We start from the raw sequence: 16,520 nt of genomic DNA, 5'->3' as shown, positions 1-16,520 counted from the left end.
TTTGTTTATAGGTATTTGTTGTCCATACATTTCGATAGTGGGATCTGCAACGAGACCTTTCTTCCTGGTGAAAAGAACACAAGAACTTTTGTGGGGGTTTATTTTGAACCCGTTTTCGTCTGCCCACTTTGACACTTTGTTCAACCCCTGCTGTACCTGTCTCTCGCACACTGCGAGGTTACAGGACTTGAATCCTATTTGTATATCGTCCACATAGGTGGAATAAAAATAGCGGGAGGTAACGAAGCACGAAGCGTGTTCATTTTAACGATAAAGAGTGTGCAGCTGAGCACGCCTCCCTGGGGTACACCAGTTTCCTGCACAAAAGGTCGTGATAGAACATTGCCAACTCGAACACGGAATGTGCGATTCAGCAGATAACTCTCAATCACATTTAACATATTACCACGTATACCAAAGTGGGAGAGGTCTCTCAGTATTCCAAACCGCCATGTGGTGTCATAGGCCTTTTCCATGTCTAGGAATACAGACAGAAAGAACTGCTTGTGAACAAAAGCTTCGCGTATCTGCGCCTCGATACGTATCAAATGGTCAGTGGTGGATCGACCCTCGCGAAAGCCGCACTGGTATGGGTCAAGCAGTTTGTTTGATTCAAGGAAATGTAATAGGCGACGGTTTATCATTTTTTCGAAGACTTTGCAGAGACAGCTTGTTAGCGCTATCGGCCGATAACTCGATACAGACGATGGATCCTTCCCCTGCTTCAGGATAGGGATCACTATGGCCTCTTTCCAGGCAGAGGGGATCTCGCCGGAAGTCCATATAGAGTTATACAGACACAGAAGGGTTTTCTTCGTTTCAGAGGGCAGGTTCTTCAACATTTCATATAATATGCGGTCAGGGCCTGGGGCAGATTGGTTGCAACAGGCAAGTGATGCCTGAAGCTCTGCTAAAGAGAAAGGCAAGTTATAAGGCTCGTTCCCGGTGCTCTTTCGGTCTAGTTTTTGTTTTTCTATTGCTGCTTTGTGTTTTGTAATTCTGGGGAATAGTGCAATGAACTGGACACATGTTCAAATGTGCACCCAGGTGGTTCGCTTGCTCTTCCAAGCTGTCGCCCTGTGTGTTTACCAAAGGGAGTGAATATGTTTGTCGTCCTCTCACCTTGTTAACCCTGTTCCAGACTTTGGCCTCATCTGTATACGAGTGTATACCTGATAAAAACTTCTGCCAGCTCTCTCTTGTGGCCTGTCGGCGCGTTCTCCTGCCTTCGGACTTTACCTTCTTAAAATTGATAAGATTCTCCGCAGTTGGAGAATCGCGTAGCAACCCCCACGCTTTGTTCTGTTTTCTACGAACGTTCCTACATTCGTCGTTCCACCATGGGACACGGCGTTTGCAAGCCGCAACACTTATTTCGGATATGCATTTAGAAGCGGCATCAATTATGAAGGAAGTAAAATATTCCACAGCAGCATCAGTTCCTAATGAAGACATGTTGGCCCAGGAGATGCTACTAGTAAGATTTCGAAATTTCTCCCAATCGGCTGTGTCAATCTTCCATCGAGGGGCTTGTGGTGACGGCTCAGTTTTGGTTGTTCGCAGTAGTATTGGGAAGTGATCGCTCCCGTACGGATTTTTGGTAACTTCCCATTTAAGTTCAGATAATAGAGACGGGGAAGCTATGCTAAGATCAATAGAAGAAAAGGTTCTGTTTGCGAGACAGTAAAATGTAGGTTCCTTCTTGTTCAGGAGACACGCGCCAGAGGAGAAAAGAAATTGTTCAACAAGACGACCTCGCGCATCGATACGAGAGTCGCCCCACAGACTACTGTGCGCATTGAAATCGCCAAGAACAAGATAGGGTTCTGGCAATTCATCCATAAAGGACTGAAATTCATGTTTATGTAAATGGTAATTGGGGGGTATGTAAAGTGAGCAGATGGTGATGAGCTTGTTTAGAAGAACAAGTCGAACTGCCACTGCTTCAAGGGGCGTTTGTAGCTGCAAACGTTGGCATGCTATGCTTTTGTGAATTACAATGGCAACACCGCCTGATGATGCGAGAGCATCATCGCGATCTTTACGAAACGTAACATACTGTCGGAGAAAATTTGTATGTTTCGATTTTAAGTGCGTTTCCTGTACACACAGCACTTTTGGATTGTGTTGGTAAATAAGTTCTTGGACATCGTCGAGGTTTCTAAGAAGGCCTCTGACGTTCCATTGAATGATTTGTGTATCCATAATGAAAGTAAATTGGTGCTGTGTGTACTAAAAAAGGAAATGTTTTAGATTACAGAGCCCTTTCCAGGCCCCGTAACTCGGGATTTGTCCTTTCTGAAGCGGTCGAGGGAGCCTGGCCGCTCCTTAGGCGCTTGGTGCGCCGTCGGGATGGGTGTAGTGTCCATTGCCTCTTGTGAGGCGCCGGACACGCGCTCTTGCGAGCGAGATGTTTCGCAAGAAAGTCTCGCCGCGAAGGAGGAGACATTTGCGCCCACCAGCCCGGAGGTCGATGGGGCTGCCTTTGGGCCTGAGCTGTGCCGGCTGTTGCCAGCGCTAGCTGTGGCCGGTGAGGGTGAGGCAGCCTTGACTGCACCCACCGTGGGAGCTGCTGGCGGGCCTGCGGGTTTACTACGCGTAGCGCAGGCTGCCACCGAGGACTGTGGCGGTGCCGGCAACCCTGAGGTAACCGGACTTGTTTGCTGGTTGGGTGGAGTGGACTTAGCTCCTTCCACCCTGGGGGCAGGAGCCACAAGCGACAGCTCGCTGCGCGCGGGCTGGGCAGGTGGCAGTAGCCGCTGCGACGCTGCCCCTTGACGCGCCGCATCAGCATAAGTGGTAGTGTGGAATGGTGAGCACCTTTTGCGTGCTTCCCTGAACGATATGTTTTCACGAACTTTCAGTGTTAGAATTTCTTTCTCTTTTTTCCAGCTTGGACAAGACCGGGAGTAGGCTGGATGATCCCCATCGCAATTTATGCAGTGAGGTGTAGCCTCGCAATTGTCTGAGGCATGGCCTTGTACTCCACACTTGGCACAGGTGAGTCGACCACGGAAGCTCTGCGAGCCATGGCCGAATCTTTGGCATTGGTAGCATCGCCTAGGATTTGGGATATATGGTCTTACTGCTATTTTTGTGTAGCCGGTTTCGATGCTTTGTGGCAAGACGCTTAATTCAAAGGTAAGTATCAGGTGTTTCGTGGGAATTTCTTTGTTGTCCCGTCTCATAACAATGCGCTGCACATTCGTGACATTCTGCTCCTTCCATCCTTCCAACAATTCGGTTTCAGATAAGTCGATGAGGTCTGCTTCTGATACTACCCCCCGTACTGTGTTCATGGACCGATGCGGTGAAACAGTAACTGGGACATCACCAAAAGTAACAAGTTTGCCGAGTCTATTGTATTGTTCTCTATCACGTAGTTCAAGGAGAAGGTCCCCACTTGGCATTTTGGTGACCTTGTAGCCAGGGCCTAGCGTGTTGGTCAAGCTTTTTGTAACTACAAATGGGGATATGGTTCTTGCTAGTTTTTCGGTTCTTTCACTGTGGACTACTTGAAATCGTGGGAAAATGTCTTTAGGTCGGGTGAACAAGTTTATAATCTCATCGGTGCGTCCCCTCTTCTGAGGGAGACGATCAAGAAGCCTAGGAAAAGCGGGTGTTCCCATAGCAATTTGGTGTAGTTCGGCAGCAATGGCAGCCACCCACCTCGGAGTCCAACAAAGGGACGCTGCCGCACTTAACGTGTAAGTCTGCAGGCGCCAGCCGTACATTGCCGCTATAACCTTATATACAAACCCAAGAGAGGGCACCTACACAAGGTTAACCCAAGCCGCCTATGAAAAGTGAGGAAGTAAATGAAGAGAAGAGGTGACAGGACAGTGAGGACAGAAAAATAGAGAAGAAAAAGATCGGAGAGGGGGACAGGAAAAGGCGACCGCCGATTTCCCCCAGGTGGGTCAGTCCGGGGGTGCCGTCTATGTGAAGCAGAGGCCAAAGAGGTGTGTTGCCTCCGCCGGGGGGCCTTAAAGGTCCAAACACCCGGCATCGGCTCAACCCCCAGGATCCCCCTTTCCCCAGACACGGCTAAGCCGCGCACGGCTACACGCGGGAGGGTCCAACCCTCGTGTGCTCGGGTCCGTGGTGTCGCAACACACCAAACGCCTGCTTGCGCAGACGCCCCTGCGGGCGAGGGAAGGGAGGTGACATTTAGCTGCGGCACCAAGTGCCTATTTATATCAGAGGCTCCGGCACCAGTCAGCAACGCCGCACGCATTTTGTGCGAACGCGGGCAAAACGCCGACGGCGTCGACATTAGTTCTGCGTGTTGCCGGTGTTGCTGCATGTACAAGTTTATTGTGAGCTTCAGCTCTAAACATAGCTTTATTCAGACACGAGGTCAAGCAACCTTGAGAGTCGTTGGACGTTTTGCGAGAGAAGAGCGGAGAGCCGGACTTTTTTCAGCCTCAGACAATGAACGCAGTTTGTAATTTCGCCAATTAAACGTTTTTCAACCTTTCTGCCCGCTTCCTCCGCTCACACATGGCGCAGTCGACATCCGCAACCTGCCGCAGCCACTTCGCCCGCCAAGTAAGCCGCCGTGCCCTCGACTGAGCGCTGTTGAACGCAAACCATTCCTAAGCCTACCCAGCCCAGCGTGTCAACAACGATGTCGTTCATCAACTGGCGTGTTGCCACCGCAGAAGACCTCGCCACGTTGAATGCACAATTGATTAAAACTGAGCTGCAACGCGGAAACCTCTCCACAATCGGCAACAAGGAGGAACTAATCGACCGACTTTTGGTTGATACCGCGAAAGACCCACCGCCAAACCACTAACCCGCGCCATGCGTGCCCGAGATTTCAACGTCGTTCCCGACCATGCCAGTGCCTACGATGTCATTCCCAGCCATGCCAGCCTTCACGTCAGACCCAGCAGAGAACATGCAGCGCATGGCAGCTTTTCTTCATCAGAACGTGGCTATTATGATGACCACGATAGCAAGTCACGCGAACCCAGTGCACGTGACAACGCTACGAGACCTCTCAGCTTCGCTGCCTACCTTCAATGGAAGTGGCACCCCTACTTTCAAGCACTGGATCGAAGAGCTCAAGCGCATTCAACGACTTGCACGATGGGAAGACCCAACTCTCCTCGCCATTGCACAAGGAAAGCTACGTGGAGTCGCAGCAGACTGGCATGCCTCAACAGGGCGACAGCTTACCACATGGACCATCTGGAAGGCCGGACTCCAAGAACAATTCGGCGAGCAACTTTCCATGATACAGTGGAAACAGAAGGTCACAGCCCTCCCACAGAAAGCCGGAGAGAGCCTACAGCAGTACACCTTTGCAAAGCTCAAGACCATGTCACGTTGTCCAGTCCCCATTACTGACAAGGAACGCATCGAATACCTCGTTCAAGGCATTCGTGACGACCAGGTAGCCACATCCATCGCTGTTCAGCGACCCCGTACCGTGGACGACTTCCTCAGCATTGTATCCGAAGTGGATAGAGCATTGGACCACGCCCGCCTGATCCGATCTCCACAGCCAGCAGAGCAATTCGCAAGACAGCCGGGACGCCCCCAGCTCCAGAGTGCTACTGCCAGAACTGACAGTGTTGTGAACTCCTCACAGACTGCTAGACCATCTACGTTCCAGCACACCACACGCATGGCACTGCCTCCTCGTATTAACAGCCTACCACCTGCGGACCAAGAGTCGAGGTACGAAGCCATTTCAGCTAAGTATGGTGCCCCAGCATACAGAAAAGGACAAGACTTGAAAGATGCGGTGTGCTACAACAGTCAAGAGAAGGGTCACCTAGCAAATAAATGTACTACACCAAAGCAACCTTCAGGTGACAACAAGCCGACAGTCCCCAAAGCACCAACAGCCTGTGTTGGCCGTGTCGATGACACCTTGTATGGATCCAAGTTCAGATGTGCCGTCGCTACTGCTCACGTCAAAGGACTGGGAGAGATCAGTGCTTTCCCAGACAGTGGTTCAAATGTCACCATTCTTGCAGCAAGCTTAGCATCAAACCTCAACATCGAACCGTGGACCAAGCCACCTTTGCTTGTCGTCGGCGGAAGCACCGTCATGCCGGAAGGATCTGTCTTTTTGAGGATCACTATTGGGCCTCTATCCGCAGTTGTCGAAGCAGCCATCCTTGAACGAAATGCCCTTCCCCTCATTCTGGGAGAGGATTGGTTTTACGCAGCTCAAGCTGAACTCCACTACAAACCTCCGAAGCTGCCTGTGATCTGCCAGCCATCTACCAACGTTGTCGTGCAGTGCAAAGAGAAACTATTGCCAAGAATGTCAAATGCAGTAATTTTGACAACATCTGCATTGTCACGTTTTGATCCCTCACAGCCCACGGCAAAGCCACTCCAATTCGAGTACGATCCAGACGAGAATGAACCCTTGTGGAGCCAGCTCAACAAGGCGGCCCTAGTTCAACTGGAAACAACATGCCCCACAAGCCCACTCCAGACAAGCTCTTCGAGCCCATTGCCTTCAGACCCACTTGCTAACGTCCCTAACGATCCCCTGAATGACATCTGCCTTGGAGCTCAGCTCAATCACGAAGAACAAGCAGCCGTAAAGCGCATTGTAAAACCGCATGCTGGTCTTTTCAGCACAAGCCCTGAAGACATCGGTCTCTATGAAGGCATCGAACTCGAGATCAAGCTGGTGCCTGACGCCAAGCCCTACGGCCGACAGCCGTACCGTTACACAGCCAGTGATAGACAATTTCTCGAGCGTCAGACAGCGACTATTCTTGAGAGTGACATAATCCAACCATCCTATGGCCCATGGGACTTTCCAGCGGTGGTAGTGACGCAAAACAACAAAAAGAGGTTGTGTGTGAATTACATACCTCTGAACCATATGACAGTGAATGTTCTGCAGCCACTTCCCTGGGCTGACGACATTTTTTATGACCTTGCTGGCAGCTTCCTGTTCGCGGTGTTAGATTTGTGCTGTGCATACTGGCAAATCAGAGTGAAAGAGGAAGACCAGGAGAAAACCACATTCATCACGCACCAGGGTACTTTCAAATGGACGCAAATGCCTTTTGGGTTGAAGAATGCACCATCCACCTTTGAAGACTTCTCGCCCGCTGTCACGTAGTGAAGAAACTGCACCCGCTTTGCTGCTGAACGATCAGTGCCAAGTCAGACAGCCCAGACTGCCCACCCATCTACAAGACTATAACCTGTCAATGCAAAACTAGCTTTTCTTTTCCAAGTGGACTTGGACTTCTAAGTGGGGTGGGATGTGAGCTTCAGTTCTAAACATAGCTTTATTCAGACACGAGGTCAAGCAACCTTGAGAGTCGTTGGACGTTTTGCGAGGGAAGAGCGGAGAGCCGGAGTTTTTTCAGCCTCAGACAATGAACGCAGTTTGTAATTTCGCCAATTAAACGTTTTTCAACCTTTCTGCCCGCTTCCTCCGCTCACATTATACAGCTGATAAAGCTACTATAATTTACTCCGTATTGCTCTCTACAAATTTGCTATCGCAATTGATGCTTCGCCTTTCAGGTGAAACTGCGACCACTTTTTTTTCTCCTAAAGTATCCATTTGTCAAAGAAGGCAAGTTCACTTTCGTACTACCGAGTGATATGCGCACAAGATATAAAATATTGAATGAAATTTAAAATATGAATTATTGGACCCGTGTTGATCTGTCGTGGAATCACCCAAGATAAAGAACTTCACTTTGGATTTCTTGGCATTCACCCAACCACTGCGGCATGTATACAGAATGTGCTTCGCAAGACAAAAGAATTTAAATGTTGCTTGGCCCCCAAAAGAGTTCAATTCAAATACATACAAGGTGTGTTCGAAAAGAAACCAAACTTCAGCATTAACACCTTTATTGCTTATTGCACAACATTTTATGTATTTCCCCTTCAAAGTAGTCGTCTCTTCTGGCAATACATTGTTCCTATCATCTCATCCATTTTTGGAAAGCCTCCTGGAACGCTTTTTCTGGGATGGCGCGTAAGGCTGGGGTCCCATTGTCTTGAAGTTGCTTTTATGGGTTGGAAACGACATCCTTTCAACGTGATTTTAATTCAGGAAACAGGAAAAAGGCTTCTTGGGCTAGGTCTGGAAAGTACGGTCAATGGGGCACGAGAATGTGATGTTTTGCTAGATAGCCGCAGACAAGGAGCGACACGGGAACTAGCTCATTGTCAAGCTACAACAATTAGGTCTGGGTTTCCCACAATTCAGGCTTCCTACTGCACAGAGCATCCCGCAAACGTGCTAGAATTCCTAGGTAGACAGCCTTGTTTACCATCTGACCACGTAGTACAAATTCCTGATGGACTATGTCTTTCCAGTCAGAAAACACCACCATTACCTTGATTTTTTGGCTGACTCATGCGAGCTTTCTTGGACGAGAAGACTCTTTGCCCAACCCCTGCGACGACTGCACTTTTTGTTTTAATATCAGAGCCAAGAACCCACGTCTCATTGCCTGTGGTGATGTTACAGAAGTTTTCATTATCATTTCCAGTGGCATGCAGTTCCTGCATGGCTTATCTCAGCACAGGTGTTTCTGATCGACAGTGAACAAACGCGGCACGAATTTTGCACTGACACGACGCATCTCAAGTATGTCATTCACAGTAGGATGCCTTGAACAGCACGCACTCTCTCGACATGCTCATCATCTGTTGATGTGGAAGGTCGTGCAGGCTTGGGATCGTCACGAACCGACATTCTGCCTTGTTCAAAATGCTTAAACTACTCAGACCACTGAGTGCGACTCATACTCATAGACATTTCAATTGCTTGATTAAGCAATTAAAATGTCTCTGTGAAAGTTTTGCCAAGTTTGTAGCAAAATTTCACACAGACACGTTGTTCTTCAACCTCTTTCGTTGTTACTTTGGCACTAATACAAAAACCGCTTGTACATGTGCACACTTCGGCGGCTGTAGCTCACCAACCAATGGTCAGAGCGAAACGCGGCAAATGGCAGTTTATTGTCTAAACCCGCTGCTACATGCGTTCAGTAGCCGCAGCGTGCTCTCTGCCGGTTTGCGTGCTATTTCAAAAGTTTGGTTTATTTTTGAACACACCTCGTGCATTTTCATGCAGCGCTTTCATTCTTTCTTTTTTTCATGCCAGTCACGGATAGTAATTTTTCATTAAAGCTGCGAGCACTTAGCTGTCTAAATTCCTCATTAGATAACCTATCTATAGAAAGTGTGACCTTTCAGTAAGTTTAGTACATACGTGTGTTCTGTTCCTCATGTTGTAGTTATCTGCTATTTTACGTAGTTTTGGTTATAAACAAAACTTTCTTTAATAAACGAGAAAGCGGTGAACTTAGAAGCTCAACTCTTGTTGGTCGCAACTACATGAAGTACATGCAAGTTAATGTGTTATGCTCCTTTCAGATTTTAAAAGCGGCAGGCCCTAACACTGCATATCTGCTTTTGTATTTCCTGTAGCAGTGTGGCTTTTATTTGTTGCTGTCAGAGCTTGGCATACAAGTCCCCATTCTGTGTTCAAAACCTACAGTGAAAGTATGCTGGGCAGTGTTCACTTTGTTGTATTGTAAATAAATAATTCTCCTTTGAAAAATATGTTCTTTCTCTGTGTCTGCATGAACGTACGTGTCTGCAATAATGTACAGCATGCTTTCAGATGGCGTAAACAGATGAAGTGGGCAGTCCGCAAAAAGCATACTTAACGTTGTAGGAGAAAAACGTGTGCTTTTAATAACTGTGTATATAGGGCACAGTTGATATAACGAAGGCAGAGGCACTCAACTAATGTACACGACACCTAAATCCGAATTCGATCTTTCCTTCGAGATAATTAGGTATGCTAGCGGGCAGTCCATCTCACCTTCTTGCAACCACTTCTTGGCACACCTTCCTTTACCGGACACAGCACAATAGTGCGTGCCCACTTAATACAGCGCGTGCACTTTATTGCAGTCTGCACGGTGCTTTCTTTTTCTTTTTTTGAGATAACTAAATGTAGTTTGTGCACGAGTGCGGCTCGTCTTGCGCACGAAGATTCACTTGCATTCGAGATAGCAGAAAGTGCTCATTGCGGTGGTGCTGATCACACAAATGCAGCGCAAGATACAATGGGCAAATTGCGGTTATTCCATGTTCATTTTGCGTCGAAGCCATCGACTTGCAAGGGTAGGAATGGAGCCGTTGCAAGCTTCAACACGCCGGCAAAATCCCGCCTTGTTATGCGAAATTTCAAACAGCTGATTCGTTCACTTTCAACGGCAGTGGCCGCAGTAACAAGGTGGCCTTAGCGTTTCGGCCGCACCTGTCGCATTCCGACGGAAATAAAAAAAAAAACGCTTGTGTCGTTCTTTCGGTGCGCGTTAAATACCTTCAGGTGGCCACGATGAATTCGTAGCTCTCTAATATTGCGTCCCTCGTAATCCACAGCACTATCGGGACGCTAAGCCCCATAATATAAATTCTGTAACGCCGCCTCGATTTCTTACCTCCCTTCGTTCCTTTAAAGCTCGACGGCACTGCAGGTATGGTCACGGTAGCTCGTTGCACCGTCGCGTGCATGCGCCTGGCAGGTGAAGAGGTGAAAACAAGCTAGCGTGTGCAAAGCTTTGAAGCTTCCGATATTTGAAATGCTGTTACGGTAGGCTCACGGGCGGAGATACCGACATGCCTTGCTGCTTCAAAATAAACACTGTATCATTAACTACAACGGAACAGCATAATAGGATCGGTTCGACAGCATTCTTCTTGATACTCACAAAAGCTATATATGTCAGTATTTCGGGCAGGGCATCCCTGTTGAGGCCAGTGGATGTGAATGGAAATATTTGTCGGTTTAACAAACTTAGATGGGCCGGTAATATCCCGCCCGCTTATTCGACGTCTCAGAATTTCGGAGCCGTATTGTCGTTATACCCTAGAGGCAGCGCAACCGCGCGGATCAGTTTTAACAGAACCTTCTGAACGTGGTTGAAAGTTTCTCAGACAAAGCCGAGTTCCCGGTTAAACAGTGACTGCAGCCGCATCGTAGCCAATAAAGAGAAAATATTAAAGAACTAAATTTGCCTGGCGAAGCAGTTTTTCTTTTCGTGCAGCCCCCATGCTCCGTAATCCTACCACATTTAGCCTTTCCGCCTCACATGAGAGCTGTTGAAAGCGCTATTCGTATACTGATACTCATTTAAATACATTTACTGTCACCAACCACCTAAGCATCGGTAACAGCTACACAAACTATGTTTATATCGCGCATGATCGCCGACGGTGAACGATCGACATAAAATGACAGCCTCGGAAACACAAGTGTATCTGCAAATAGCTGTGTGAGTCCTCCGCGGCAGCGTAGTGATGTGGAGTAGTGGTTAGCGTGTTTGGTTCTCAGGCGGTGTACACGGGTTCGATTCCCAGTGTTCCCATGTTTGTGTGAAGTGCGTTGCCATGCTTGTGTTATGTGTTACCAATTTCCTATAACGTGGTTCTATGCAATGTCTATGAAACAGCGCGCAAAACCACTGTGGACGGTGCCAGACTTAAAATAAATTTTTTGAGAAAAAAATACCCAATGGGCCGCATAGGATTTGGGCCGCTTAGTAAGCCTGACAGATTTGATCTGAAATACCGCATAAAATTTATGGGTTATGCATGACATTCACCAAGCGGCCCTATTATGGGCCGTTTAAATGCAGGCCGCATATGCAGTAGGCCGCTTACAGTGAGCCATTAATAAGCGTGGAAATTTTGATATACTTTCCGCCCTATATGCGTTGTTTTAAGCCGGTGTTTGCTAAGAGTGTAACACTAATTCCTGTAAATCTGAGTACAAGGCGCCCGGTGGGGCAGATATGCTGTATACTTGTTCCAAGCGGCAAGCCCAGGAAGGTTACATATGTTTCTCAGTCTGCGTTTCGCAAGACCTACTGATGAAAAACTGTATGCGCAACAATACGCATGAGAGATACATGCTACTTGAAGAACGAGAAAAATTATTTGTTCTCCAAAGGGAACCATTCAATAACATAGTAGAATGAAAGCCAACACTACGGCCGCAATGCACGCGCATCAACGAGCGGAAATAAAAAAATAAAATAAAATAAAGAAGAGAAATTAAACAATTTATTCTAAAGGGATAAATACATCCCTACTGCAAAACCCAGTATCCAGTGCCCAGTGCCATGCCTGATTATGGGCCCAGTGTCGCGCGCTGGATGCTGGAACGCTGGCAGGGCATGGCATACTGGGAGGCGCTGGGCGCGGGTACTAAACGAAGAAGGGAAAATCTGTACGATAACACAAACGGCCCTGCCTTGCTATTTGAGGCTCGAGCCGGTTGCCTAAGGGCTAAAACATATCGGAAGAAATATTCGGAACTAGATGAGACATGTGTATGCTGCAGTAAAGATCCAGAAACCACTCAGCACATCCTGATGGAATGCGACGGGATCCACCCAGCGTACACCGTAGGTAACGTGCAACTCCTAGAAGCGCTTGGGTTTAAAGTGGAAGGAAACATAAACAGATCAGCCGTAGAGATCAGCAAGAGATTATTAGAGTACTGGTGGAAAAAAAAGCAGGGAAAAGATGGATACGACCTGATCTCTTAAAATCATAACAGGGTACAAGGTAAATTTTTTAAAGAGAAAAATAATAATGAGAGGTATACAAAAACGCTAGATAAAGAACATGTATAGTATACCTGATTAAATCAAGCAGGCTAGGTGACTATTTGTCGCAGGCCCGTTTCAAAGGGGATGCCAATAAATCATCATCATCATCATCATGCGAAATGCAGCTCTAGAGCGAGAAATACGTGGTGCCTGGCTACCTTATATATTTTTTTGAATGCGAGGCTTTCTTTCGAGGAACCCGGTTGGGTTTCCATTGTAGCAAATTGCTACATTTGGGTGGAAGTCTCAGTTTCAATTTAATTACTTATCTCCACCTAGCGGATTTCCGCGGAACTATTACGTCATACACTTGCCTTTTCTTCGAGTTGTCGACAAATTCGACTTCGCCCGGCCAACTGCTAGCCGCCTGGTTAGCTCAGATGGTAGAGCGGCTGCCCCGGAAAGGCGGTGGTCCCGGGTTCGAGTCCCGGACCAGGCCCAATTTTTCTTCAACTGCGAGGCTTTCTTTCGAGGAACCCGGTTGGGTTTCCATTGTAGCAAATTGCTACATTTGGGTGGAAGTCTCAGTTTTCCTTTAATTACTTATCTCCACCTAGCGGATTTCCGCTGAACTATTACGTCATACACTTGCCTTTGCTTCGAGTTATCGACAAATTCGACTTCGCCCTGCCATCTGCTAGCCCCCTGGTTAGCTGAGATGGTAGAGCGGCTGCCCCGGAAAGGCGGTGGTCCCGGGTTCGAGTCCCGGACGAGGCCGAACTTTTCTTCAACTGCGAGGCTTTCTTTCGAGGAACCCGGTTGGGTTTCCTTTGTAGCAAATTGCTACATTTGGGTGGAAGTCTCAGTTTCCCTTTAATTACTTATCTCCACCTAGCGGATTTCCGCTGAACTATTACGAAGAAGAAACAGAGTACGTTGTAATGCAATAAAAAAAGTAAAGTAAATAACGCATTAGGATTCGAACCTCCGACCTACAGAACCCAATCTCAGTATCTTACCACGACACCACGCGGATTCGCCCATATCGCCTTTAACTAAAACTTACGCCTCTATCAAAACGAAAAAGTTGTCCGTATTGCATAGTAGGCCTGGAAGTGCAGCAACACTGATTTGCTTTTGCGACTGGTATATTAACTACGAAAAAAGCCTTAAATGAACCACCGACCCGGGACGTTGTACGGGCTGTTACTGCCGATTTTGACAGCCGTTTCTTGTTCTTCGCGCAAAGGTAATGCAACATTTCCATATCTGGACAATGCTTTTCAATCAACCCGTCTGTTTAGTCACATATCTCCGTCAGAGAAGCGGTCGGTTAATGCGGCTGGCAGCCTTCGGCGACAGCACATATAGGTATGTTTATAACGCGTCATATCGGCGCTCATCGCTTGTTGTGCTGACACTGTAGACACGAAAGAATGGTCTGCTTAAGAACACGGATGGGAAACCTGAACTACCCAGTGATTTATCCTCGTTAGACTCGTTGATTCCTCAACCCAGACGGGCCGATAGAGTGTAGACGGACTCAGCGGGTACGGTAGGCCTAGCCTTCGGGGGTAGCAAACCATCTTTGTGGGTACCTGGCGAATGCGAAAATGTTTGTGTTTGAGCTTCAGAACCTTTAAACTATTATTTTTAGTACACCAGGGAAAGTGGAAGCACACGAATCGCCGCAGCTTTGTTGTCGGTGCGATAATATCAATCAGCGGCAGGCTTCCTGAGGTCCGTTCGAACGCGTCTGAACGGCTGCGGGGTTTCGTGTCACAGTCATCGGTTGCGTACAAATTACTAGAAAGCGAAGGGTTATCTGCGTTTGCGTAATTTCATTAACGAATACAGTTATCCGCACAGTCAAAAGGGAAATGTACAAAGCGAAAGTGATCTGCAGTGTCGCATATGCATGGGCTATAGCTCACGCACCTTTATACAAAGCTGCAACACCGCAGACACGAAACAGACATTTGTGATCCCAAATTGTGCTATATATAGGACAGGAGTCTGTTTTTTAGACAGGAGATGCCCATGAAATTCTATGAAGCATTTCATAATAAACAGCGCTTATACAGTGCGGCACAAACGAAACCAGCGCGGTCTCCAGTACGAGCCAGCGAACTCCAGCGACAACCAGTGCGTGTACAGTGCACACCAGTGCGCCCCAGTGTCATAGCAGTGAAACAAGCGTCACGTCCAGTGGGACCCAGCTATTATCGAGCGATCTCACTAGTGTCACAGTGAATCCCAGTGACTCCCAGCGTACGCCAGCGTCCCAAGTGCCATCCAGTGACAAAAAACGCGCTGGTTTCACACTGGAAGGCACTGGAAGAGGCTGGTTTTTGCAATAGGGATGTCATATGCAATGATGAGCGCCATTTCAGCGGTCTGAACGCAAATACCAGTGCGCGAAATAGTACTAATGACTCAGCCGAGCTGTATCGCCAGCAGTTTCCAACGGCGCGATCTTGATGCGGCCCAATTCAATTCGATCGCAGCGCCACCACAGTATTTTTCCACCTAGGGCACTTCACTGCAAAGACTTGCGCCTCCCCAGCAGCTCGTCCCACTCTACCGTGTTCTAGTACACTCTAGCTCAAATGTACGTGGGTGCCAACAAACACATCCGTATTCAAATATTGAGCGTACATGACTGAAATGCAGCTGCTTTTGTAATTTACTCTGTAACTGACGCAAGTTGCGCGGAAAGGAAACCAAAAGTGATACTGCCTTATTTTCAATATAGTTAACATGCTTGTTCCATCGTAAGTCAGAAGTAAAAAGACGCCTAATATTTAAATTCCTTGCTTATGTTTAGAGCAAAATCATTATTCTATACATATACGGATGATTAGTTCGTTTTCTTGTGAAGGTGACGTGAACAGTGTTATTTATATTTAATGTCATATCCCAACGCACACACCAGTCTGCTTTGGCATTTAAATGAGCATGCAGGATTTGTCAATCGGAAATGGCATCTACCACTCTCTGAACAACAGAATCATCGGAAAACATCCTGAATGAAGACTGTATATACTAACTGAAAAATCACTAATAAAAAAAGCAATAATGGTCCCAACACTGAGACTTGAGAACTCCCGACGTAACTGGTGCATATTGTAAAGATATACCGTCCAGACAAACAGCTTGTCTCCGCAATGACTAACATTCGGCACTCCACCCTATTATGTTACCATCCAAATTATAAGTTTTTATTTCGAGAGTAGGAGACTGTTTGCAACTACATCAAATGCTTCACGGAAATCTAAGAAAACGCAGTGCGCAACCTAACCTAACCTAACATAACCTAATTGTTTCTTTTCAGTTGCCGAGGTTAAATCGTGAATAAACTCTACCAACTGTGTCATCATCATCATCATCATCAGCCCATATTTGTGTACACTGCAAGACGAAGGTCTCTCCCTGCGATCTCCAATTACACCTGTCTTGCGCTATCTGATTCCAACTTGCGCCTGCAAATTTCCTAACTTCAACAACCCGCCTATGTTTTATGCCGTCGGCGACTGCGCTTACACTCTCTTCGTATCCATTGTGTAACTATAATGGTCCACCGGTTATCCATCCTACGCATTACATGGCCTGCCCAGGTTCATTTTTCCATCTTAATGTCAACTAGAACATCGGCTATCTCCGTTTTCTCTCTGATCCACATCATTCTCTTCCTGTCTGTTAACGTTAGGCTTAACATTTTTCGTTCCATGGCTCTTTGTGCGGTCCTTAACTTGTTCTCGAACTTCTTTGTTAACCTCCATGTTTCTGCACCCATAAGTTAGCATGCGTAGAATGTAGTGACTGTACACTTTTCTTTTCAATGACAGTGGTAAGCTCCCAGTAAGGATATAGCAATGCCTGCTGTATGCACTCCAACCCAATTTAGTTTTTATGTAAATTTCACTATCATGATCA

At 47.2% G+C, this 16,520-nt stretch overlaps 1 non-coding gene across 1 annotated transcript; it reads left to right on the top strand.

The window, feature by feature from the left end:
• Positions 1-13,009: 13,009 nt before the first annotated feature.
• On the top strand, positions 13,010-13,083 carry Trnas-gga (transfer RNA serine (anticodon GGA)). Its single transcript has one exon. It is a non-coding gene; the product is annotated as a tRNA-Ser (tRNA).
• The last annotated feature ends 3,437 nt before the right edge of the window (positions 13,084-16,520 follow it).

This window comes from Dermacentor silvarum, chromosome 7 (assembly GCF_013339745.2).
Source record: "Dermacentor silvarum isolate Dsil-2018 chromosome 7, BIME_Dsil_1.4, whole genome shotgun sequence".
Lineage (NCBI taxonomy): Eukaryota > Metazoa > Arthropoda > Arachnida > Ixodida > Ixodidae > Dermacentor > Dermacentor silvarum.
Note: the sequence above shows the minus strand (reverse complement) of the source record. Positions and strands in the feature narration are given on the sequence as shown.